Source organism: Microcebus murinus, chromosome 7 (assembly GCF_040939455.1).
Source record: "Microcebus murinus isolate Inina chromosome 7, M.murinus_Inina_mat1.0, whole genome shotgun sequence".
NCBI classification, from domain to species: domain Eukaryota; kingdom Metazoa; phylum Chordata; class Mammalia; order Primates; family Cheirogaleidae; genus Microcebus; species Microcebus murinus.
This window is the reverse complement of record NC_134110.1, coordinates 85,090,716-85,114,927: the sequence shown is the minus strand read 5'-3', so window position 1 is coordinate 85,114,927 and position 24,212 is coordinate 85,090,716. Positions and strand designations below refer to the sequence as shown.

The window sequence follows — 24,212 nt, the reverse complement described above, 5'->3', positions numbered from 1 at the left end:
GGGAGCACAGAGGCAGAGCACTCAGAGAGGAGGAAATTCACATATGAGGAAGCAGCTGAGGGCAGGGCTGGAAAGATTGGCAGAGGATAGTGTATTTGTGAGTTTATACTTTTCCTGTGGATAATGAGGAGAGATTGAAGGATAGTAACTTAAAAAAATTATTTTAGAAAAATTACTTTGCTGGTGAGGCAGGGGACAGAGTAGAAGGCAAGTCCAGGAGAGAGATCATCAATTAGTAGAAATGCCTAAAACAGCCTCAGTGGAATTAGATGGGGTGGATTCTAGAGATACCTAAAATCCACAGGATTTGGGGACTGATTGGCTCTGAGACATGAAGGAGAATCAGGATTTTGAGTGGCTTTTAGGTTTCTCATTTGAGGCAGCTGTGTGATCACTAAGAGAGGAAATGCATAATAAGGTGTTCCGTGTTTGATGCATTGAGTTTATGTTCTCCTGGGACATCCAGGTGGTGCTAGCCAGGGAGGCAGTGTCCTGTCAGGACTTGGAGGGTGAAGATTAGGTAGTCAGCAGTGTGCAGAGGTGGTAGTTAAAGCCCTTGATCCAGACAAGATTGGCCAGGGAGCAAGTGGGAAGGAAGAAGAAGGGCAGAGTTAGAATTCTTGGGCATCACAATATTTAAGAGACAGGAACAAGAAAACAGGGTATGAGGAAAGAAGGAAGGCTTCTGCCTGCCTGACCCCTATCTACTCTCAAATGATAGGTAGGTGTGATAAATCTACAGTGATTCAAATAAGCTCTTTTCTCTAAATAAAGCCCTGGTACAGTACATCCTAGTACCACGGGAGGTCTTGACTGTGTTAGATTTAAAGAGACCATTTGATCAGTGACCAATAGTTGGAACAAACCATCACTAGAGGCTTAAAATTTAAGAACTGGACTGACGGACTTGCATTTAGAGTGTGAGAATTAGAAAGTCATTGAGTGCAGTTATGGATGTGTACCTCTCCCATTAGATATGCACACAGATGTATTCAAATTTATTTCATGAGGTCTACCCAATATAATTTGTGTCACTTTCATTGTGCTTCTGGCCTATGAGTAAACACAATCATCTTTATTCCTGTGTACAATGAATGTTTCACCTCTAAATAATTTATGTCAAAACAAATTTAGAAAGTTTCTAAGCAGTGAAAAAAATTATAATTTCATTAAGGTCAAGAAAAGAAAGAAAAATTTCTCTAAAGTACAGCAGGACTCCATTGCTATTCTGAAGCACAGACATTGGACTTAATGCATACTATGCCCTTCTTACAAGTCAGGGAAAAAAGCTTCTGGGATAAAGCCAACTGTGGCAGGCCATATAGATACGTATATATCTCAGAAAAGAATGACTTGGCATTGAGGAGACATCACTCTTATAATCAGCACTGCATATTCTTACAATGTTTTCTACAATTTCAAGGTTTTTTTCCCTTCCAAGTTGTGAAAACAATATGCACAAAACCTATGTTCATAAGGACTGGGACAGTGTGAATGAATTCATTAACAAATATGGATTGGGTTCCTGCTATATGCCATGCCTTGTCCTAGCAGCCAGAGATACCATGTTGAATTGTACCAATATGGCTCCTGTCCTTTCAATTTGCAGTCTATAGGGCCAGACAGGTGGACAGTAGTAAAAATAAGGAATGGTGGGTGCTCTGACATTGGAAGTCCAGGGAGCCATGGGAACAGTAGCAAGCATACCTAACTAAATGTAGGGGTCAAAGAAGGTAACCCAGCAGAGAGGATGTTGGCGCAGAGACCTGAAGGGCACTGAGGAAGGGACGAGGCAGGGTCAGAAACAGAAGATAGAGGAACAACAGTGTGAGAAAGTCCAGGTGCCAGAGACAGCATGGCACCTGGGCACGTTTATGGAAACAGAGGAAGTTCACGATGCCTGAAACGTGTGGCACAGGAAAGGGAGAGCTTTCCTGACACCAATCCTTTTTCTGGAGACTTTTTCTATAAGATTACATTTTTCCCATTTGAAACACAAAATTTCTCAATGTATTGCTTTGTCAAGGCGTTGACCTTTCACACAGAAAAATACTCTGTCCCTTTGATGGAGTCTGCAGTATAAGCCTGTTGGAGTGTAGCCTGGGCCACAAATGTCCTGCTATTAGTCTTATAAGGTCTGTTTGGGCTTCTCCAGATTAGCAGTGAATGATCATTGTTTTTTGGAGATCTGTTATCTTAGAAACTTGAGAGAGAATGAGAAGCAAAGCTACAGGGCAGTGAGTTGGTATAGAGAAAAAGCAGTCAATAAATTATCTTGCCAGCGTCGTAAGCGACCTAAAAGCAAACTTAACCTCAAACACAGTACATCATTGAGTGTTCTGTAGTGACCTCTAAGAAATTGTTTCTTGTCACTGGGTAGTAAATAATTTTCTAAGGCTAATGTATGATTGTTCACCCCATGGTAAATTACATATCCTGGGTGACTTTGGTTAGAAACAGAGGCCAGGGGATAAAACTTAGAGATTAAGCCCATATCATGTTTATCCAGATCAATACTTAGAATTAAATGTATGTCCTAAATAGCCATCTTAAAGTTATTTTACTCTCCAGGACAATGGTCTTCTTCTAAGTTTGATGGCAGAAAATTAATGAGGATGAGATGTCTCCAAAATTCCCGTAGAATTCCCTTGAGAAATCTGATTCATAGGAGTGCTCACCTCATAGCGTCAATTACCTAGGAAGTTATGTGTGAAGTCACTTGGGAATGCTACTGAGAATAATAAAAAGCATCCTCTCTTGCTGACAGGAAGTTGATGATGTCTTCATAAATCTCTGGAATAAATGAATGTGATTCAGTTCTCTCTTTAATGTTGATGTTCACTGATAGCAACATATTGGAATATTTGTCCCAGAAAACAAAGCAATTTTTAGAAACTGGTTAATCCATACAATATTTTTATGGTATTTTGTCATGACTTTGTGAGCATTTTTTAGAATAGCATTGTGTTATTTCTTTCAGCTCAGTTGTCATCAACCAATGGAAATTTTAATACAGAAGTTTCCTTGATGCAACATAATGTTATCTCGTATGTATATCAAATTTAGCCTATTTTCAAGTTTGACTTGTCATCTTTCTCCCCGAGTCAGTGGTGAAAAAGCTGTCTAAAGTGATTTATTCTTCGTCCTTTCCAGCAAGCACACTGCCTTCGGGTGGGCATGTAAGTTTCTTGGTGAGGGAGCGGCCATAACAATGGAACTCAAATAATACAACTGCAGCAATAGAAATACAAAAATAAACCATAATCTAAATCTAAGTTTTGTCCCGTTAAGCCTAAGGTCACAGACTCTATTGTTCCAAATAGTTGAAGAGTTAGTTGGTTCTTTCAAACTAAAATTTTGTTTCAGTAATTTCATTTTGACTATACATGGTGATGGTTCTACAATGTCATATTCTAGAAAGATGTAACAGCCTTGGAAACAGAGACACTGATCCACATGCTTTTACTGGAATGTCTTTTAAGGTAAACTGCATCGTGCCTCCATATCTCACATCTCAGAGGCCCAGAACTGGCCTGCCCTGGCTGCCTGACAAGCAGCTATGGTTGGGAGCTGGGCTTGTCTCAGCCAAGGCAAGAGTGGGGATTCCTATGCAGGCCAGCTGGGGAAGCTTTGACTGCGGAGGGCAGGACAGACTACAGTCTGTGGGACAAAGCATGGGAAGACCAGAGGCACAATGGTGGCCTGGTTATTGGAGATGGAATCAAAGTCTAGAAACCTGAGAGGCAGGGCCTGGGAGCTGGCTGAGAGCACTGTCATAATTGCAGTTCCTGCATAAGGTACATCCTATCTGTCCTCCACACTGGTATAAAAATGATCTTTCTAAAATATCCATCTGATTGTCATTCACCATCTTGAAATCCTTCACGGGGCCTATAACTTTAAGGTTAAAAAATTTCAAGACCCTCTTTGAGCTCCTTAGCTTTCTAAACAGGTTTCTGTCCCCCTTTCTGGCTTCATTTCTTATTTGAGGTCCATTTGTGACAGTAGCCCCCAAAACTGTTTCCCAGTTACCTCAAGCTGTTTCATAGCCCCACATTGTTCTCTCTCCTGGAATGTGTGGGTTTTTTCACCATCATCTGGCTAATTCCTGCTTAACTTCTTGAGTTGGCTTGGTTGAAAAATCATCTCTTCCCCCCCCATAATACCCTATTCCTGCCTTTGTTGTAGTATTCATCACATTTTACTCTAATTCTTTAGTATTTGTCTGTCTCTCCACTACACCAGAAACTTCCTGAGGGAAGAGACAACAGCTCATTTTACTTTGCCTTTCAGTGCCTAGCAAAGTGCTTAATGAATATTTGAATAAATACTGAACAAGTGGCTGAATTAACTGCTTTAGAGTGTAATTACCATAATTTTAAAAAGAGAGGAGGAAATTTAATTTACTCCTTATTTTAATTTCTGGTACATGATGTTTATAAATAACTTCAACGTTTTGAGGAAAGATAGATATGCAGTATAGATGGAAGTAGATATAAAGATACAGAAAGATAAATGGTACTTTAAAAGTTACTTAATTTGTATAATTGTTCATCAATAAATATGTATTGACCAAATACTGAGACAAGCATTGTGCTTGGCAATATAGCGAGAGAGTGATTCAGACACAGTCCCTGTCCTCCAAAACCTGTCATTCTAGTAGAAATGAACAGACACACAGCAGTAAGTGTAATACAGTTCGGTAAGTACTGTGGTCAGCGTGATCTGATTCTTGAACTTTAGTTTTTTACATTTAACATTGGACTTTATTAAGGTACAATTTACAGACCATAAAATTTACCCATTTTAAATATACATGTTAATGATTGTTATTAATAATGTTTGTAGAGTTGTGCACTGATTACAATGTCCTAACTTTAGGACATGTCTGTCACCCCAAAAAGAAAGCCTTGTGCCTATTTGAAGTCACTCTGCATTCCCACTCCCAGCTCCAGGCAGCTACTAATTTGCCTTCTGTCTCCATAGATTTGCCTTTTCCAAACATCTCCATAAATGAAATCATATAGCATGTGATCTTTTGTATTTGGATTTTTTCACTTGGCATAAGGTTTTTGAGGTTATCTACATTGTAGCAGCATATATCAGCACTTCATTTCTTTTTATTACACAATAGCATTCCATTATAGAATATACCACATTTTGTTTATCCATTCTCCAGTTGATGGACATTTGGGTTGTTTCCTTTTTAGGGGCTGTTAATTACTTTGGAACTATTTTAAAAACTCTTCTGATTGCAAGCCTATCCTATGTTTTGCATTGCTACCTAAAAAATTTGTCTTTATTATATATTTGGTAACCAGACTGGGACCCAACTTCTTTTATTTGTGATGCTAAAACAAAACTATTATTTTTCCTAAAATTACTCATTCCATTAATAAGTTTACATTAAAGCTTGCTCTAGCCATGAAAAAAAAAAGTCTAACTTCTTAACAATTTAAAGCTATATAGCTGTAGTAAAGTGCTATAGGAAAGATATTTTTTCTGAAGCCAATCTGCCATATTTCCTACATTCATTGAGCTTTGAGAGCTGGGAAAAATTTCATTTCAGTTCACTTGCTGCCATGCATCGTGTGCCGTGTAGAAATGGACATGAATGGAACATCTTGATTCTGATGAAAGTGGACTTGTCAAATGCTGCCCAATATGAGCAACCATATGATTTGATAATTATTATTTCCCAAGAAGCTCCCAAGTAGCAAATTGCTCCTGAAAAGCAAATTGCTGTCATTACTGACTGTCAGCAGTTAAATCAACTATCATCTTAGTGTCTGTAGACTAGTTGAGGATCCCTCCTTTAGGGGAATAAAGCCAAAAATAAGTGTCCTTATTTCCCCAAGAAGTCTTTCTGCCTTTTACATGATCCACCCCCACACATGCCCACATCTCTAGTAGCACTTGGCACTTTCTGTAATTCTTGGTTTGTCACTCCTACTAGACTTGAACGTTCTTGAGGATAGTAACCAAGTCCTAGCTGGCTAGAGGCTATCATTTCCTGAAGTGCCCGATTTCAGATTTTAATAAAACTTTTAACGATTTACCACCAAAAAAGTGACCATTTTATTTCATGTGTCATCAAATGAATAGCTATACTTTACTAAGTTAAAGTTATAAAAGGATATTAAGATAATTTCTTTAGTTCAGATGCCCATGAAGCATGCAGAACTGTCTTTTAAGTATCTTTTAATGTACCAGGTAAAAGAAGACTCTCCTAATTTGCCTCACATTTGAAAATCACAAAAGGTTGGTTGACTTTCACATTTTCAAAAGCCTCTGGCTCCATACTTCTGAAAATAATGACAACTGAATGTGTAGAAGGAGTCTGGTGGGCAGCCAGACACCTACCTGAACTTGCGGCATCAATGGAGCTGTGTTTCAGGCTGACTTGGTGCCTGTTTTCATATGATGGGCTGGTTCAGCTCCCGCAGGCAAAGCAGCATTTAATCTGTTTCCCTTCTGAATTAAGTGTTTATGTAACTTGACGTTTTAAAAAATAGGCTTTGTCTTCCCCAGTGCCTGTCACTCCCTATAATACTCTGATTTGATCTCTAGCAGCAGACATCACTGTGCCTCTTGGAGCATCAAACTTTCTCGCAGAATAAAAATGAGGTCTTCTAACTATGAGGACTCATATTAACCATTTTGGACCAAGTTTACCAGTTGACTTAAATCCTGTTATAACAGCCAATGCTGAAGTTGCCATAAAAAGAAAAATCTTAGATACTTGAACTAAAGCCATTTCAGTGCACAATGGGAAACTCCTTCCAGTTGATAATCTGTTCTAGATCCTGAAGTCTCAGAAGTTGTAAGCCTTATAATTAATTATTAGAGTGAATGTAACTGGTAGTTTTTATTCATGCATAAGGAGCTAATCTGTTTGCAGCAATAATATCCAGCCTCTGCAGGTGCCACAGGTTAATTATACATTGCAGCTACAAGTACAACAGCTCGCTAATCATTTGATATCCTCAAAATTCTCAGTCCAGTGATTCTCACGGAGAGCCTGGGAGTTTCTTGACTCTCCAAAGTTGAACATCAGAGAACTTCAATGGCAGCTTTGTTGTCATGATGTCATCATTCTTCTAGTGATAGTTACATGTTCTGTTCTATTTCCTTTCTATCCCTTTATCTTGTGTAATTTCAATATTTCAACATGAGATGATTAAAGATCACTAACTTTCTATTCCAGTGCTACTTCAAGTTAGTTGTTTCTCAGTGGTTCATGATGAGATAAATACAGAAATGGAGAGTAAGCATTTATATATACCATGTCTGCTGAATCCAATTATAAAAATTGGGGGCTTATGTTTTGTACATCTTTGGTTTTTTATATTCATTTTTCCATTAATTAATTTTTATTATATTTTAGAAACGTATCTGTGAAGGAGGTGGAATGGGGAAGTAGATCATTTATCACAGATAGTTTAAGAAACATTGCTCTCTTCCAGAGACACTTGGTAGGTGGGAAGAATGAACAGTTTCCCATGTTTCCCACCTAAGAATATTAGTTTGTTATTATTTTCAAAAGTTAGTGTGAAAGAGTTCTTCCCCTCCAGTGTCTACAATATCTTCTATCTAGCATTACACCAACATCCAAAGATGCTGTTTTATTTTAAGGCTTTTATTTTAAGGCTTTCTGTGAATGATAACATTATGTAACTTACTTTTTTTTTTTTTTTTTTTTTTTTGAGACAGAGTCTCGCTTTGTTGCCCAGGCTAGAGTGAGTGCCGTGGCGTCCTAGCTCACAGCAACCTCAAACTCCTGGGCTCGAGTGATCCTTCTGCCTCAGCCTCCCGGGTAGCTGGGACTACAGGCATGCGCCACCATGCCCGGCTAATTTTTTATATATATATCAGTTGGCCAATTAATTTCTTTCTATTTATAGTAGAGACGGGGTCTCGCTCTTGCTCAGGCTGGTTTTGAACTCCTGACCTTGAGCAATCCACCCGCCTCGGCCTCCCAAGAGCTAGGATTACAGGCGTGAGCCACAGCGCCCGGCCTGTAACTTACTTTTGATAGTGAGAAAAACAGAATATTGTGATGATCATAATACAGTGGTATCATTAGCATCTGACAGCTCTGTTTTGGTCACCATTGTCAGCTGCCTTGTCTAATTTTAGCAGATGAGTTGTTGAGTACTCTCTGCATTACCTCCTTCCATTTGCTGCTGGTTGACCTTCAGTTACAGCCACAGACATGGTGGATGGTGTGCGTGTCTCTGAGATTACATAGCAAAGGTGGGCGTGGTTGGGAAGGATGGGCTTCCCACAGCACTTCTCTTACGCCTGATTTATGTCTGTTCTTTGCACAAAGTGGAGACCACTCCTTTGGTGCCAGGATGGCCCTTTTGCAAAAGCACCACTTGACACTTATTGTTGTGTCTCAGAGTGCACCTGTTTATGTGAAGCTTTGTCCTTACTGTGTCCAAGGTTCTCAGGGACTTGTTGAGAGACTGTATCACACAGGGACCATAAATCCTACTGTCTGTCAACCTGCATGTCCACCCCACAGCCAGGAAGAGGGCAAGCTCTATGTTCTAAAAAAAGCAACAACTCCCTGTACAAAATGTCACTCATTTGGCCTCAGATTGGTCCCAGGCTCAGAAATATATAGTCAGTTAATAATATTCCAGAAACATTCTTGGACTAACTTAAAGTTTAACCAGTTTGGCCTTGTCTGTGGACGTCTGCTCTCCCAATAATCACAGGGTTCCAGTTTGGACTGGATGTCCCCAGAGAGGAAAAAAAGGAAAAGCAGAGAAAAAGAGATAACCAGGAAAGAATGTTCCTTGTTTCTGTCATTCCCTGCATACAAGAAATATCAACTCTCCTTACCTAAAAATTCGTAAATTATCATAAATCTGGGTTTCCTTCTAACACAATACTGTGGTTTGCAGTTCAACATTCTGTTTTTTCCTTTCTTGAACAATAGGAAAATATGTACCAAATTGACTATTATTCCAAACATAATATAGAATGTTTATCTTGAGGATCAAATGATATATGTACATTGGGAAAGAAAATAGAAAGTCAATATTAAATTTGTGCATTTTTATGTCATCTGCTGTCCTCATGAGAGGAAGAGGAATAATTAATTATATCATAACTAAATTATGAACTATTAAAGGATATGGAAGTACTCTAGGCCTAATTTAATTTTTGTTTGTTTATTCTGAAAAGGTCATTCCTTAAAATATCCTCTTGCAGGCATGCAAAGTCCTTTACTTTGCATAAGGTGGTGGGGAAGAAGACTGACTTTTAGAGTAAAATCAGCAAGTTTGCATGTGAGACGTGCCACATCTGTTCACTCACAAATATATCTTTTTCCTTTTGTCTCTTTGACTGGAAGACCTCTTCAGTATTCAGAAAGCTTTATGTACTCTGTGAATTTGTTCTGTGTGTATATTCCTGCATTTTAAAGAGAAATCTGCCTTAAGTGATCATTCTAAAGGCCAAAAACAAATCCATCACGTAGCAGCAATTTTTAAATAAAAACAATTTTTAAAAAAATATGTATAGCAAATCTTGATCAAAGTGTTATAGAAAGTTGGGCACAGTGACTCATGCTTGTAATCCTAGCATTCTGGGAGGCCGACGCCAGACGATCGCTTGAGGTCGAAAGTTCGAGACAGCCTGAGCAAGAGGGAGATCCCATCTGTACTAAAAATAGAAAAATTAGCCAGGCATGGTGGCACATGCCTGTAGTCCCAGCTACTCAGGAGGCTGAGGCAAGAGGATCGCTTGAGCCCAGGAGTTTGAGGTTGCAGTGAGCTATGATGATATCACTGCACTCTAGCCAGGCAACAGAGCAAGGCTCTTTCTCATAGATATAATATAAATAATAAAATAAAAATATAAAAAATGTTATAGAAGATGGAGACTTCTACATAGACATAGACATTAATAAATAGAGGGTTCTCAAATCTTGCCAGATATAACAAAATAGAGGATGTTAGATACTAATTCATTAGTATGGGCCATTCGCAAATGTATTTTTTTAAAAATATGAAGTGTGCATTACCTAACGTTATCAAGCAAGATCAAGCAATAAATAGTAATAATGGCTGTTTTCAAGAAAAAGTTTTAGAACATGTGTGATCACCTTGTTCTAATCAAAGAGGTAAAAGTACAATTCGAATCAATAAAATAAATAGAAATTAATTAATTGCTAAATTAGTAAAATATAAATTAATAAAATAAATAATAGGAAAAATAAATACTTTATTTGTTCAAGTTACTAAACTCCATGTTTCAGGCTCTTCAATTGATTCAAATAATCACTATTAAATTAGTAAATTATTCATTAATATGAATAAATAATAAAATAAATAATTAATAGAATAAATATTTTATTTGTTCAACTTATTGAACTGTTATGTTTCAGGCTCTTAAAGTGATTGCTGTTTTTCTCTTGAAAACAAAGACACATATATTTTTGTCACAATTAACTGTAAGTCATTAACTGTATTAAGCTAAACCTTTATAAAATTTTATAAAGCTAAACTATTATAAGCCCGTATTTCCTCATCTGAAAAACGGATTAATAATATACCCTGTTTAGAGGGATCTTTTGAGGACTAAATGATAGAATTAATGTTAAATAAATACCGCTGTACTTGGCATAAAGTAAGTGCCAAACATATGGAAATAGTTATCATTAGTTATAAATAACTATCAACTTCTCTTCTTCTGCCTTGACTCTTTCCTCCAATTTTGAGAAGGAAATAAGGAAATAAAAATTTCACATTTTAATAAAAGTAGAATGTTTAATGTTTCTTCTACCTAGAAGCTTCACACTGTCAGCACTGGAAATTGTGCACTTCAATAATTTCCTCCTATTTAACAATAAAATATCTGCTTCCAAAAGTAGGGACTAGGTATTCAAATTAATATAGAATTTACCTAGAGAGTGACACATTTTTCTGTGTTCACAATTATGATACTATGGTAAATGTTGTCAAAGATGACAGAGTTTTAAAAATTAGTCAGGTAATCTGACAAAAATGAGCATTTTTCAAAGTGAGAGCCTTCTAAATCTATTTCAGACATCTCACTTCATTCATTCATTCAAAGATCTATGTTCAGAGGAAGAGGTTCTTTTAAATGACAAAGGCAAAGCCATCAGCAAATTAAACAATAACATTACCAAATATTCTCTTTTTTTCATGGCATAATTTATCTATTCTTGACTAATTCAACTCATCCCCATGTATTTCCTAGAACTGAGTTTTAACACATCAGTGTTTTCATAACCCCTGAATGAATCACTGATAAAACTTTGGTCATTAACATAGCCAATTCATTCCAGCAATTTTTTCATCCTAACTACTTAATATTTTCTATCTGCTTTGTATTTTCCAAGACCTCTTGCAAATTGGGCATTAGCTACACAAGGTGACACGTCACATTAATGACTGAGATAGAATATAGATTGAGTCAAATCGTGGTCCTAGGCTGTAGCCAGTGAACCACACTGAGAAAGTTGATTTTTCTAAAGTGATTTAGTATCCGGCACTCACAGAGTCATCTATTGGAGGTGGTTTGGTGTAACCTTGTCAGGAGACGTGGGGATAAATCTGACGGTGTTTGAAGTTTCCCTTCCTTCTTCCCTTCTTTTATTTTTCACTTCCTTCTATAAATACTTATTAAGGGCTTTTTCTGTACTAAGTGCATGGGTAAACATCCAAGGATGAATCAAACATGGACTCTGTACTAAAGGGGTTTATAATCTAGCAAGGAGATAAAACAAAAATAAGTAGGATACATATGCTAAGTGGCATGAGAGTTGTATAAAGCGATAGGATAATTCACAAGGAAGAGACGATTTCAGTCTGGGGGAATTAAGGAAAACATGAATCTCTTGGAGAAACTGATAAAGGCAACAGACTTTTTTCTTCAGAAAAATATACCTCCCATTATGCATATAATTCCAAAGAGTTAGTGAGGTTTACTGGAGGTGTGTGGTGTATGTGTGTGTGTGTGTGTTTGTGTACACTCATGTGGGATGTGTGTATGCACAAATGTGTGGCTAGACTCTAGGTTAAGAATCCCTGACTTGGAGAATGAGTATTTGACCCAAGCCTTCAAGTTCAGTAAGATGTGGGAAAGACACAGTGGAAGGACCCACGGACAGTGAGAGCAGCATAAGGAAACCAGGGAAGCACAGGGATCATATGCAACAGCCCCTTTCTGATCTTGTATTCTGTTTTATTATGTAAGAGCCAGTTTTCTGTATAAATCGTTATGCTAACTTTTAGGGACCATTATGAAACATGGATGTGCTAAAAGTTCCTCATTTTAGTAAAATCCTTTCTTTTTATCAATTATTGTTTCCCTGTACTGAGAAGGGTTTATTTTTTTCTATTTGTCAGTCTATCTATGGGAAAAGCAAACAAAAAATAATGGCTTCGTGTAATTAATCAATCTGATTTAAAACAAAAAATCCTTCCTGCATGTATCTAAAATGGGATTATCATCCCAAGAAACTTTAACTGCTACTTCATATTATCCCAGTCATTCATATGCAAGACTCATATGTATTGATCTGAGCAAATTACTATTTAATCAATGTAAACACCACTGCTGCCTTAGTGTTGAAGCTTATTAGATTGTCTTTTGCTATTATTTGGGGTATTTCAAGGTCTATATTTGAAATAGACTGTTACAGCAGATAACTGAGCAAACAGTTCACTTTCCATAGCATGTGAAATATGCCTCAGCCTCCTTGTCTTAGGAAAAAAATGGAATAGTAGTCGCCTCCTACAATTGCAGTGTGGATTAAGTGAGATAATACTTGTAAAGTGTTTGTGAAAGTCCCATAATAAGCACTCAGTTAATGTCAACTTTTATCATCATCATCATGATTAATATTTTTACTTTTACTTTAGATAGTATCCATGTCTTTTCAGTACCTAACTTTCCAGCTAAATACCTGCTACATGCTACTCAGCAAAGATTTTACCTAAGGAATCATCTCCACCTAGAAATTGGATTTGCGTTAGAAATAGCAGCCAGGCACAGTGGTGGCATAGCACCTGTAGTCCCAGCTGAGTCCCACAGTGGTGGCATAGCACCTGTAGTCCCTACTGAGGCTGAGGCAGGAGGATCATTCCAGTGCTCTGCGATCACATAAATAGCCACTGCACTCAAGCCTGGGCAACATAGCAAGACCCTCTCTCTATAAGAAATAAAGAAAGAAAGAAGGCCCGCTATTTCAGAAAATTCAATTCAATTTCAGAAAGTTCAAACTTACCAAACCAGGGTAATTTGGAAAGCCATTATTGACATAAAAAGTGATTTTTTTTCTAACATGAGGCAACATTTGAATAAAAACAAGAAAGTATGTACTGAAAGTTCCTCAAAAACTGTAGTTTTTCAAGGTGTGATTCTTGTCCCAGCAGCACCAACATCATCTGGCAATTGTTAGAAGTACAGATGCTCCCCTCACCACGCTCCCCCCGCCACCTTCCATATCCTGAACTCTGAGGATAGGGCTCAGCAGCCACAAGCCCTCCAGGCGATTCTGAGTCACAGTAAGGTTTGAGAGTCACTGCTCTAGCATATTTCAAATTAAAATTAAACAGGTGGCTACATAGTTAAAAATGTTTTTAACTATTTCTTTGCATTTAGTATTTAAGAAATTAACCAGTTACATAAAAGCAAGCACATCCCATAGCAGTGGAAGTCATTTAGTGAGTGACCAAGTTATCAATTAGTCACAGCATCCTCTAGCATCCTCACTGCCTAGCTTCCCACAGCATGTTGACAACTGCAGAGATGCAATATGGGCTGTGGTATTTGACATTACACCTATCTCTTTCTGTAGATTCTTTTTTTTTTATTTTTTAACTTTCCCTTACTTCCATTTTTTCGTACTTCCTTGACCAAGAAAGAGGATAGGATACAATAGATAAAATTAACATTAAAGGGACCTTTTCATAACTATTTCTAAGAAACTTATCCTAAGGAAATAATCATGTATATGTTCATATGTGCAGAGATTCAGCTGTGAGGTTGATGTTATCATAGCAAAAAATGGAAAACACCTACTTAGTTGGGGGAATGGTTAAATAACATATGGATCACACATAAAATGGAAAACTATGCAACCATTTAAAATGACATGTACATATGATAATTAAGTGGGAAAAAACTTACAAAGCAGTACTTTTTCATATAGAATAGATATGATACTATACATACAAACATCCTACATGTTATCCAAAGTATTAACAATTATTATTTTTGAAAGGTGAGATCACAGGTAATTTTAATTTTCTTCTTTTCAACTTTTCAATTAGGTATATTTTCCAAGTTTTTTATAGTGAGTATCCTAATTTAGGTCAAAACAAAACAAAACAAAAAACTAGCAAAACACAAAGCATTAGGCAAACTTTCATCTTCATCTTTGTCACTGATAATGAGGTCATAACCCCATCCTAACCCTGTGTTAGAACATATTGTTGTTGGCAGTGCACTTGCTCAAAACATAAACTAAACTTTCATAGTTCGAGTTCTATGTCAACTCCCTTTTGAGAGTGGAGGAACTGGCTCAACATTGCTCTCATTTCCAGCTAACCCAGTGTCTTCTCCACCCTCCAGCTTGTCAACTTCTGGGGAACGCCCCACTGAGACCAAGACAGTTAGGAGTTTCTGAACACAGGCAGAAATGTGTATCTTCAAATAACACCACTCAGATTGTGCCAGCACTATCGAGTCTGTACCTGTTCCTATTGTCAGTATACTAAAATTATGAACCTGGTCTGTATGTGGCCTGGTTTTGTTTTCACTTTGTGTTTTGTCCCCTGGAGGCTGGAAAATAGGACATGCAGTCAATTACTTTGCGAGTGGCTGTTCAGAAACCTCGGACTCCTTGCACAGGGAAGAGGAGGGGAGGGCTAATCTCATCAGACCCTCACTGTCCCAGGCTGCCACTCGCAGAAGGAAAGAAACGATGTGGAGAAATTGAACTATGATGGGCTGTTCATTTAATTCAAAAGCTAGTTTCTGCCAGGAATCTGTAAGAAAAATAGTAGACTTGAGCTGTTAAATGTTGTGTTCTGTTCAGGGAGTCCTTTCAGCCTGGCCTACCAGCTCTGGCAGGGAGTTGTGGTGTGAAGCTATTATTATGCTTTAGAAAAGACTCAGGAAGTAGCTGGGTCACCAAGTTTCAGGGGAGAATGTTGGGAATCCTGTAGGTTTCCAGGGATCCATTCCCCAGAGCATGCTCCGCATCTGCTTCCTGGGCACGGTGCTTGGACTGCCCTTCAGCTCAGTGACCTGGCCTGTCTCCAAACTGACAAGGAACATTAAGGGACCACTTCCTCATCCCATTTCTATTAAGAAAGCTTTTAGGTTTGTTTCTCATCTTGCTGGAGCAACAATTGAGAGCTCTTATGTAAATATCAATGAACGCTTAATCAGAAGGCCAGTGTGGTGAGGGTATGGCAGTTAAAGACCTTTTCTTTTCTTAGCTGCGCCATTTTATGCACAATTCTCAGCTCAGTTGTGGTGCTACTGGGAGGCAGGAGCTTAGCTGTCATCTTACACAGAACGTTACAAACATTCCCCTCTGTCATGAGATAAAGGCGTCAAGGGGCCAGCTTGGGGGAAGCCGCTCAGAGATGGAGATTGGCAGGCAGCAGTTTATGAGGATGTGCCCCTGAGATCAACACCTATGGGGGAGCACAGAGGAGCATGGGAGTTGGATTGGGCAGAGGAAGAAGTTGACCTGCAACATCACCTACATGCCCTCAGCTTGCTCTGGAGTGGGGCAGCCTTTGACAGTTGTCAACAGCTGGGGCGAAGGGGACTGGGTTTATACCTATATATGACCAGTCCTTGGGTACAGGCTGCCCCGCTATCTTGAGCAAAGTATCTCTTCAGCTTCAGACAATTTCCAGGGAGGGTCTCAGATGAGAGCTGCTGGCCACCAATAGCTCCATCCTCCAAGGAAGGGACTTCTTTGCTGAGATCAGGGTAGGAAATAAGAGGAAAGAATAGCCAAAAAAAAAAATCTGACAGTAATAGGTAGTTAAAATGGTTTAGGGGTTAGTTGTGAGAAAAGAAGTATGAGCTCACTGAACACCCTGAAAACAACCCTGAAAATGGGGAGTGAATAAGGAGGAAGCACTGGATGGAAAGGGATGTCATTCTTGGACAGTAACCTTCCAAGCATCATTCTATTAATATGACTCCTACTAGTGTATTCCCTTGGATTCTATGCTTACAAATTTAAACAGAGTAGGTAAAGTTTCATTTGAACTCTCATTCCACAGCTTCAAGAGGGTAATCATCCCACATGTAAACCTTACTGCTTGAAAATCTATTCTTGGATAATGTCAGTGACTGTGAAAAACAGATCTTTGTTACTAGAGTTAATTGAGAGAGTTCAGGTCCAAATTACTTTATCAGTCATTTAGTCAATGGCATTTATTGAGCAACTAACCTTTTATATAAAGGTTGTAGGGCACTACCAAAGTGGAATGGAAGTAATGACCACTAACATTTGGCTCATTCTTCATTATCTGTAGAATATTTTTAGCATAATTTGATCTTATTAAAGAGCTGTATACCCATTTTATAAATGAGGAATGTGGAGTTCAGAACAGCAAGTAAATTGCCCCAAATCATCTAATAAGTGGCATTATTATTCTAAAGTTTTGCTAGGGATCTGCAGTCTAAAAGAAGTTACTGAAATGACAGAGCTATTACGGCTCTCTCTCAGAAACAGTATCAGAGAAAGCTAGTGTGCTTGTGAGGGTGAGGGTGTGTGTGTGTGTGTGTGTGTGTGTGTGTGTGTGTGTGTTTATAAAACAGCTAAGTAATCCTGGACTTGGAGCACAGGTAGGACTCTGTCCTTGAAAGGACCTGAGGCCTTCAAAAGGACTCTCCTACCAAGCACCTGAAAATATGGAGTAGACTTCAGCATAAATCAGCAGTTACTCTTTGAGTGATCTCTCTTAAAGCAGAGGAATGTAGCAGTGACTCCAAATACAGTTGTCCTTTGGTATCGGTGGGAGCTGGCTCCACCTTTCCCTACCCCACACAAATACCAAAATCTGTGCATGTTCAAGTCCCTGATATAAAATGACCTAATATCTACATATAACCTCCCCACACCTCCTGTATACTTTAAATCATCTCTAGATTAGTTATAATACCTAATACAATGTAAATGCTATGCATATAGTTGTATGCTGGGTTTTTTTTTTATTTGTATCATTTTTTATTGCTGAATCGTTTTTTTACTTCTGAATGTTTTCCATCTGGGGTTGGTTGAATCCACCGATGTGGAACTCATAGATACAGAACCCATGGACATGGAGGGCAGACTGTATAAAGATGTGGGCAGCCATAAAGCCAAGGGTGGTTTAAATCTTAGTTAGCTCAGAAGGACCCTTTTCTTTCTACATGAGTGAGTCCTTTTGATATCTTTTCTCAATTCCTCACTGTGTTCTTTACCTAATCATTTGTAAAGACTGTAGCTCGAGCTATTTTCCAGGAAAGTGATTTAGCTAAAGATTTATTATACCTAGAACCTGTTTCTCTAGCTGGCCACTCTGTTGCACGTAGCCTTTGTGAGGTTGCCTAAGCCCCACCTGGTCACCCTGTCACTAGATTTCATAGGTAGGAACCATTCCCAATCTATAACTCCATCAAGGAATTCCCATACATGGTCCAATCCAGTTTTTCTGATAGAATGTAAAAACAGAGTACAATATGATGTTAGAAAAAATTTACACTAGGTCTCACTAGTGAAGAAAAGGAAAGATCAAGAACCTCAGAGACACTATGCCTATGAAGAAGTAAATCTCACTGGCAGGTCATTCTAATGTGTGAAGATGGATGAGCTGAATGTATTTCTCTAATCTGCTCTAAGATTGGGTGTAGCGTAGCGGGAGGGTAGCTCAGGGGACAGTGAGAACCCACTAAAGTGGAGTTTGCTGGGGGGTAGAGGAAGGCAACCAAGCCCAATGAACCAGAGCATCTGGAGAATGTGGGTGTCCGTGGATAATGTAAGGTCAAGACTAATGGAGAGGCACAATCTTAGGAGGCACAGAGTTGGTTTGTCTGGCATATGGATCATGGGAGTGATGTGTTTAGATAATGGTGCCCCAAGCTCCCTCAATGGGGTGCAAAGAAGAGGCTCAGTCCTTCAAGACCGAAGGCTTTAGGCAGGTTACTCAGGTAGATTCAGACGTGGAGGGACAAAACAGGTACCTGGTTCCTGATTGGGCTATTCTTTGGGGGTTGCTGAGAGGCCTGGGCAGAAGGCCCTTCCCTAGAGCTGGGGCTTCCCAGTCAGGAGGAGCCAACAGCAGGCCTGGCTAGTGAGGGAAGGGGCACGTGTCTGGTCAGGGATGAGGGAGCTTAAAACCCTTTGGAAGCCTCTAATCCTTCTCTCCTCTCACTAAAGGCCTGAGTTTCCATAATTAAAAAGAATATCTATCCCTGATCTGATAGCTAAATATTGATACTTGCTATGGATCCGTTGATGGATTGCATCCTGGGTTTTGGCTCAAAGTGTTAGGTTCAAACCACCAACCACAATTTTTTTGAAAGGTAAAAAATAAATAAGTGTGTAGTCCACAGTGACCCATATTAAATAAAAGGCCTTTCCTTTAAGATGACTGCAGGCATCAGGATTGCTGTTTTATTTCCCGAGAGAGGTAAATTGCCAATTAGTGTCACAGTGCCAGGTTTTTCCTCATGCATATAGGCACAGGGATTTATAGCTTTTTTTTTTTTTAACCATCCCCTGAATCATATTGTTTCCATCCGTACACACTGCTGTGCTGAACACTCCATGAGTTAGGAAAATAAACGTGGTCTCACGTATCATTTTTAAAATGCTTTATAATTTTTATATAAAGTCCCCTTTGAAGGAGAATGATGGGCAAAGTTGCTACAGGTTTGTTAAAAGAACGATACCGTCTCATGGTTTTATACTCACATACTTCTCAAAAGAATATTACAAGACACAAATGTGCTCTGCCGTTGTGCTGCCCACAGCCCGGTCGCTGTGCGAGGGTCTGTGCTTGGGGAGGGTGTGTGTTCCTCACCCCGCTGCGTCTCCGCTGAGCTGCTTTCCCTTCGCGCCCCTACTCCGGGACTTCTTTGCGGTTTTGCCAACCGCACTGCATTCTGCACATGACCTTGTAAAAGTATGTGCTTTCTGATGAGTACTTTAGGGGCTAAGAAGGGACCTTGAGAGGTCTTTTAATCTCAAACTCTGCCTTCAGGGGGAGCCAGAACTAAACCATCCCAGAGAGGGAAGAAACTAAACCACCAAGACATCTGGAGAAAGTGACTATACAGCTTGTCTTATTCACCCATTTTAATGTTTTAAAAGGTAGTAAACTCCGCAGACAGAAAGTGGCTCTGTTTTAAATCTCTAATGTAAGTTCCTTAGGCTGTAATTGAAATTCTTCTTGGAAGCCCAGAGAGGATGAAGAGAATGGCTGGCGGGTGCCTTTATATTCTCAAGCAACCTCCTAGTTGTGCCTGTATTTCTCTTTTCCTTCTCCTTTAGCAGCTGCCTGATCAATGATCTTCAAGCATAGCTTTGTGTTTGGTTGGGTTGCTTGGGTTCTTGTTTTATTAATCTCCATTCTACAGAGTGCAGAGTGGATCAAGAGGCAGCATGGCGTGTCAGAGATATGAGCAGGACGGTATCAGAGAGCCTAACCCCACTACTCCTATAAGCACATGCTCCGGAAGCAGTTCATCTCTACATGTGTAGAAGTCCCACCAACATTCTGCACCCCATAAAGAGGTTATTTGGAGCTCAAGAATGAAAAGTGGCATCCCTTCTAAATAAGAAAAATATAACGCGAATAAGGTTTAACATTCTTCCTGTTCACAGGAATTCACCCCCCCCCCATTTTCCGAATCTTCAAGGTATGGCCTGGGAAATACACTCTTCTACTATCAAATAAGCCATCAGGGTCTCAGCCATTAAGAAACAGACCGCTTTAGCACACTCAAATGTGGTTTGTGGAGAGTGTGAAAAAGGGACTCTTTACAAAGGTGGAGCAGAGAGGAGAGCCCCGAGAAGTGGTGGGAAGAGGGCTCTGTCCCCACCGCAGGCCTGAAGAGTTGAGGAAATGAGAACCAGACACATGGAGGATTGTGTAGAGAGAGCCCCTGACAGGAGCTGAGACCTGGGGTAAGACGGCATCGCTTCTCTCTACCTCTTGGCTAAGATCATGTGTAGTATCTCTTCTTATCAGTTTAACATCTGATATGTCCTTGAAAAAGAGAGAGAGAGAGAGACCTGGGGTGAGGGATGTGGCCAGACCACTATGACTCCACGGCCTACACAGCCAGGCTCTCTCACCTGTGTGCTCAATGGCCAATCCCAACAGGAAGCCAGAGTGCAAAGGGGCCTACTGGTGTCCACTCCAGGCCCAGGGTGGACCTTCCAGAGCCCAGGGCAAGATGAGGAAGGAGGAAGTATATCTGGGGAGCAAATGAATGATTTCCAGTATGGACGGTAAAAAGAAACTTGGCTTCATCTGAAAAGTGGGATTTTTGTTATTTATTTGGCTTAGTTTCTTCTTTCTTTGGAAAGGACATTATTTCAACAGTGCAATTGTAGGAGAAACAGCTAAGTGCTCATGGAAGTGAATCTAAAATTTTGTTCTAATTTGCTGAGATCATCTAAAATGACTTTATCCCGGTACCATAAAGAATCAATAGTTGAGTATGGACTGGAAGTTGTCATTGATTTCAGAGAATGCCATCTTCTGGTGCATTATCTTAGAGTTAATGCTTTTCTCATCAAGGGTTGGAACAAGCCTCAAATCTCCCTGCAAGCTTTTTTGCACTGGTGTTAATTATTCAGACATTTTACCCTTTTAATAGTGGAAAGAGTGATTACTTCTCAGTCTTTGCTTTCAGGATCTTCATTAGTCTGCCCTTCCCTCGCGCCCGCCCCCCCCCAAGCCAGGAAGCAAGTGCAGACTTGTTTTATATCAGAGACATGTGGTTAAATTCTTTTCCAAGTCTTACCTTTGGACCTCATAATGATGTCTTTTCACCTCTATTTCTTCATAATAATGGGAGCAATGTGTTTCCAAAGCCTGACATGGTTTAAAGAATGAGAATCTGGCATAAGGTTATTCTTATCCCTATCCTATTTTTATCTGCAGCCTTAGTGACTAAGAGATGTTAGAAATCAGACTGTTTCCCAGGATCCCCTTTCTACCTCGTGGACATCAGTAGCCTAACATGTAAATTGCCTAACAACCCTGCCAGGTTGTTAAGGAGCGGCCAGTAAAAAATGGCGGGCACTGAAAAAAGTGACACCTCGTTTACCTTCTGATAATATTGCCCTCTCTGAACACTGACATTATTTACTGCCCTTTTACATATTTTCATCAAGTGCCCAGTAGTTTGAGCTTAACCCCTCTGGGCAAATATGTCTGGAAGAGCAGAATAGTAAAATTTTTCTTCCTCCTGAAAGAAAAAAAGAAGTAAATCCCCCTAGTCTGTCTCTATCACTTTCACTGTAACACAAAAAAATTTAAAATTTTCATTGGCATGGAGTAAAGACAAAAGAAGATTGCCAAGACAGATTTTCTAACTGTGTGAAATTTGGTTAACCTTCTTAAAGATTATCTGTTTGATGGTAATGGAAGCCACTGAGTAAGTTACTATGTACCCAGAAAGGACAGATGTTTCTTCCAGAGACGCCTCTAATAGTCAAATGGTTGTTTAGCTGTGGGAAACATCTGCCCTGATCCTGGATGAAGCCACAAAGTAGAAGCCGTTTGTCTCTTCCTGCCCTTTCAGCAGCCTACACCCTAGATGTTCATGGCCTTCAGTCTGCACTTCCCTGTCCCCTCCATCCATCAAAACATTTTTGTCTTGTGTGCCAGTGCTCTCAGGAACATGTTAGCTGGCAGATATTTTAGGGCAGTAATGAATTCATTTCAATCCATCCACAAGTGATGTATTTAAACTTTATAAAGGCCTCTGAGAGACACTAGTACAAAGGAATGTTGGCAATTTAAGGTTAGTTTTGCCTTCTGGGTCCCCTTCAAATCTCATGCCACAGAATGTGGCTGATACTTTACAATTCTACTATGTTTCCCATACATTATCTCTCTCAAATCATATAATAATCCCCAAATAGGAAGCCAGTACTTGAAAATTATAAATTATGTATCTAAAGACACTAATGAGAGCCAATAATGAACTGATCTGAAGAATACAGCCTCAGTTATGGTGAGGCCATATTCTGCATATTCTGCAAATATGCAGAACCATCTGCATATTTTGAACTGTAGTGAAAGGAGAGCGTGTGTGTGTGAGAGAGAGAGTGTGTGTGAGTGTGTGTGTATGTGAGTGTGTGTGTGTGTGTGTGTGTTCAGAACAGCAGAAACTAATGGAAAAGTGGATGGGAAGACCAGCGGGATCCTCCCCACCACAGTAATGGCGATGTTTGGCCTCATACTGAGCTACCAATGGTCTGGCCACAAGGTATCAGACTCAATAGCATGAGACCACAGAGGACCTTTCAGTCTGGCCAGGGACACTGCATTATGCCACCTCCCTGGTTAGATACAAAGAAGAATTCCTAACCAAGACATTATTAAACATCCAAATATACTTCTGGTCATCTCTAGAGATTTTAAGAAGGAACTAAATTTAAAATACGGACTTTTCTGAATAAGAGACGATGGATTAGAAGACCTCTCAAGGCTATTTAAGCAAATAGAGAGGTCAGAGTGCTATTTCTTCTTTATTCATTCGTCAATATTATGGACTTCATGTATCCAGATGGGCTGAGTTATGCTAATAACAAACACTGCCAAAATCTCAGTGGTCAACAGTGACCAGATTTGTCTCTTGCTCTTGTGTCCATCGCGGGTCATTGAAGGGCTCTGGTCAGCATTGTCCTCGCTGTAGGATCCAGACTGATGGAGCAGCCCTGATCTGGGAAGCTGCTGATGTTCTTGGCAGAGGAAAGAGAGCTGTTTAGGGTCTTGTGCCGACAATTGATTGCTCTGACCCAGAAGTGGTACCTTTTACTTCAACATGAAACTAGTTGACTAGAGCACTCTGCACAGTTGGACACAACCAAGGAAAGGACAGGAAGTGCAATCCTGTCCTGTGCCCAGGAGGCAAGGAGCCAGGAATATTTGTGAGTAGCACTGATGACTTCCACGTTGCCTGCTTGTGCCAGGTTCATTATAAGATCCAGGCTCACTCTTTCTTCCATTGTGACCTGTACATTCACACTGAAGAGTCAGATATGCAAACTGGCAACTTCAGTAACATCTAACAAGGTCTATGCTAAAGGATGCACAAGAACATATAGGAGGGAAACCCTTGCTCATTCTTCAAGAGTTGCAGGAGGCATTTTTAGAAGAAATAATATTATATTTATGATGCAACCTCTGAAGGATGAATAGGCACTAGCCAGGCGAAGACAAGGATGGTGTGCAGGATTCCTGACGGAGGGCACACCATGTGCAAAGGCCAAACCTTGGGTTTTTGAGCACATCATTTAAGAAATTAATTAACTTGCTTTTTATTCTAACGGATTATTTAATGTGTTACTTATATTATTCTAAATATGTGCTCAAGTGTCCTTTTACTTTGCCTTTATTTAATGATGACTACTACCCCTAAAAGGAAAAACAAACAATTCATAATATATGTTTCCTTCTGTAGATTCACATATAGAAAGGAAAGGGAAAGGGGGAAGGGGGGTAGAGGAGAAGGAGAAGAAAGAGAAGAAGGAGCACATTTTTAAGGACAAGCCAAGTGTCACATCAGGCTGTAAGCCCTATCCCTGGTCTTGCTGGCAAAATGGGCAGTAGTGTTTTACTCACTGGTCCCCATTTCATCGGCAAGTTCTTATCCTATTGTATCCTGTGAAATGCATTTTGCTTTGAAAACAGTTAGCCTGGTGGCTTAACAAAGAAGGCCAGGGTCTTCCATGGACTAGACCAACCTTTAGTTGGACAATGAGGTTTCCTTCTGTAATGATAATATAACAAGAGCTATCACTAACTGAATGCTTATTATAAGCCACAGTTAATGATCAAAGCTTTTACATATACTATAGTTTATGAGGATTCAGTATTCTAATGTTTAATAAATTATTCATTATGATAACAAATCTATAAGTTGGGTGTTGTTGTGGGGTTCCCCCCTACACTTTTTGCATATAAGAAAAC

General features: G+C 39.5%; 1 protein-coding gene and 1 pseudogene across 1 annotated transcript in view; both read left to right on the top strand.

Moving 5' to 3' along the window:
- Positions 1-24,212, top strand: part of KCNB2 (potassium voltage-gated channel subfamily B member 2) — a 389,784-nt gene that overhangs the window by 161,072 nt on the left and 204,500 nt on the right. The gene's annotated exons all lie outside the window — the stretch shown is intronic.
- Positions 20,199-20,325, top strand: LOC142871983 (uncharacterized; annotated as a pseudogene).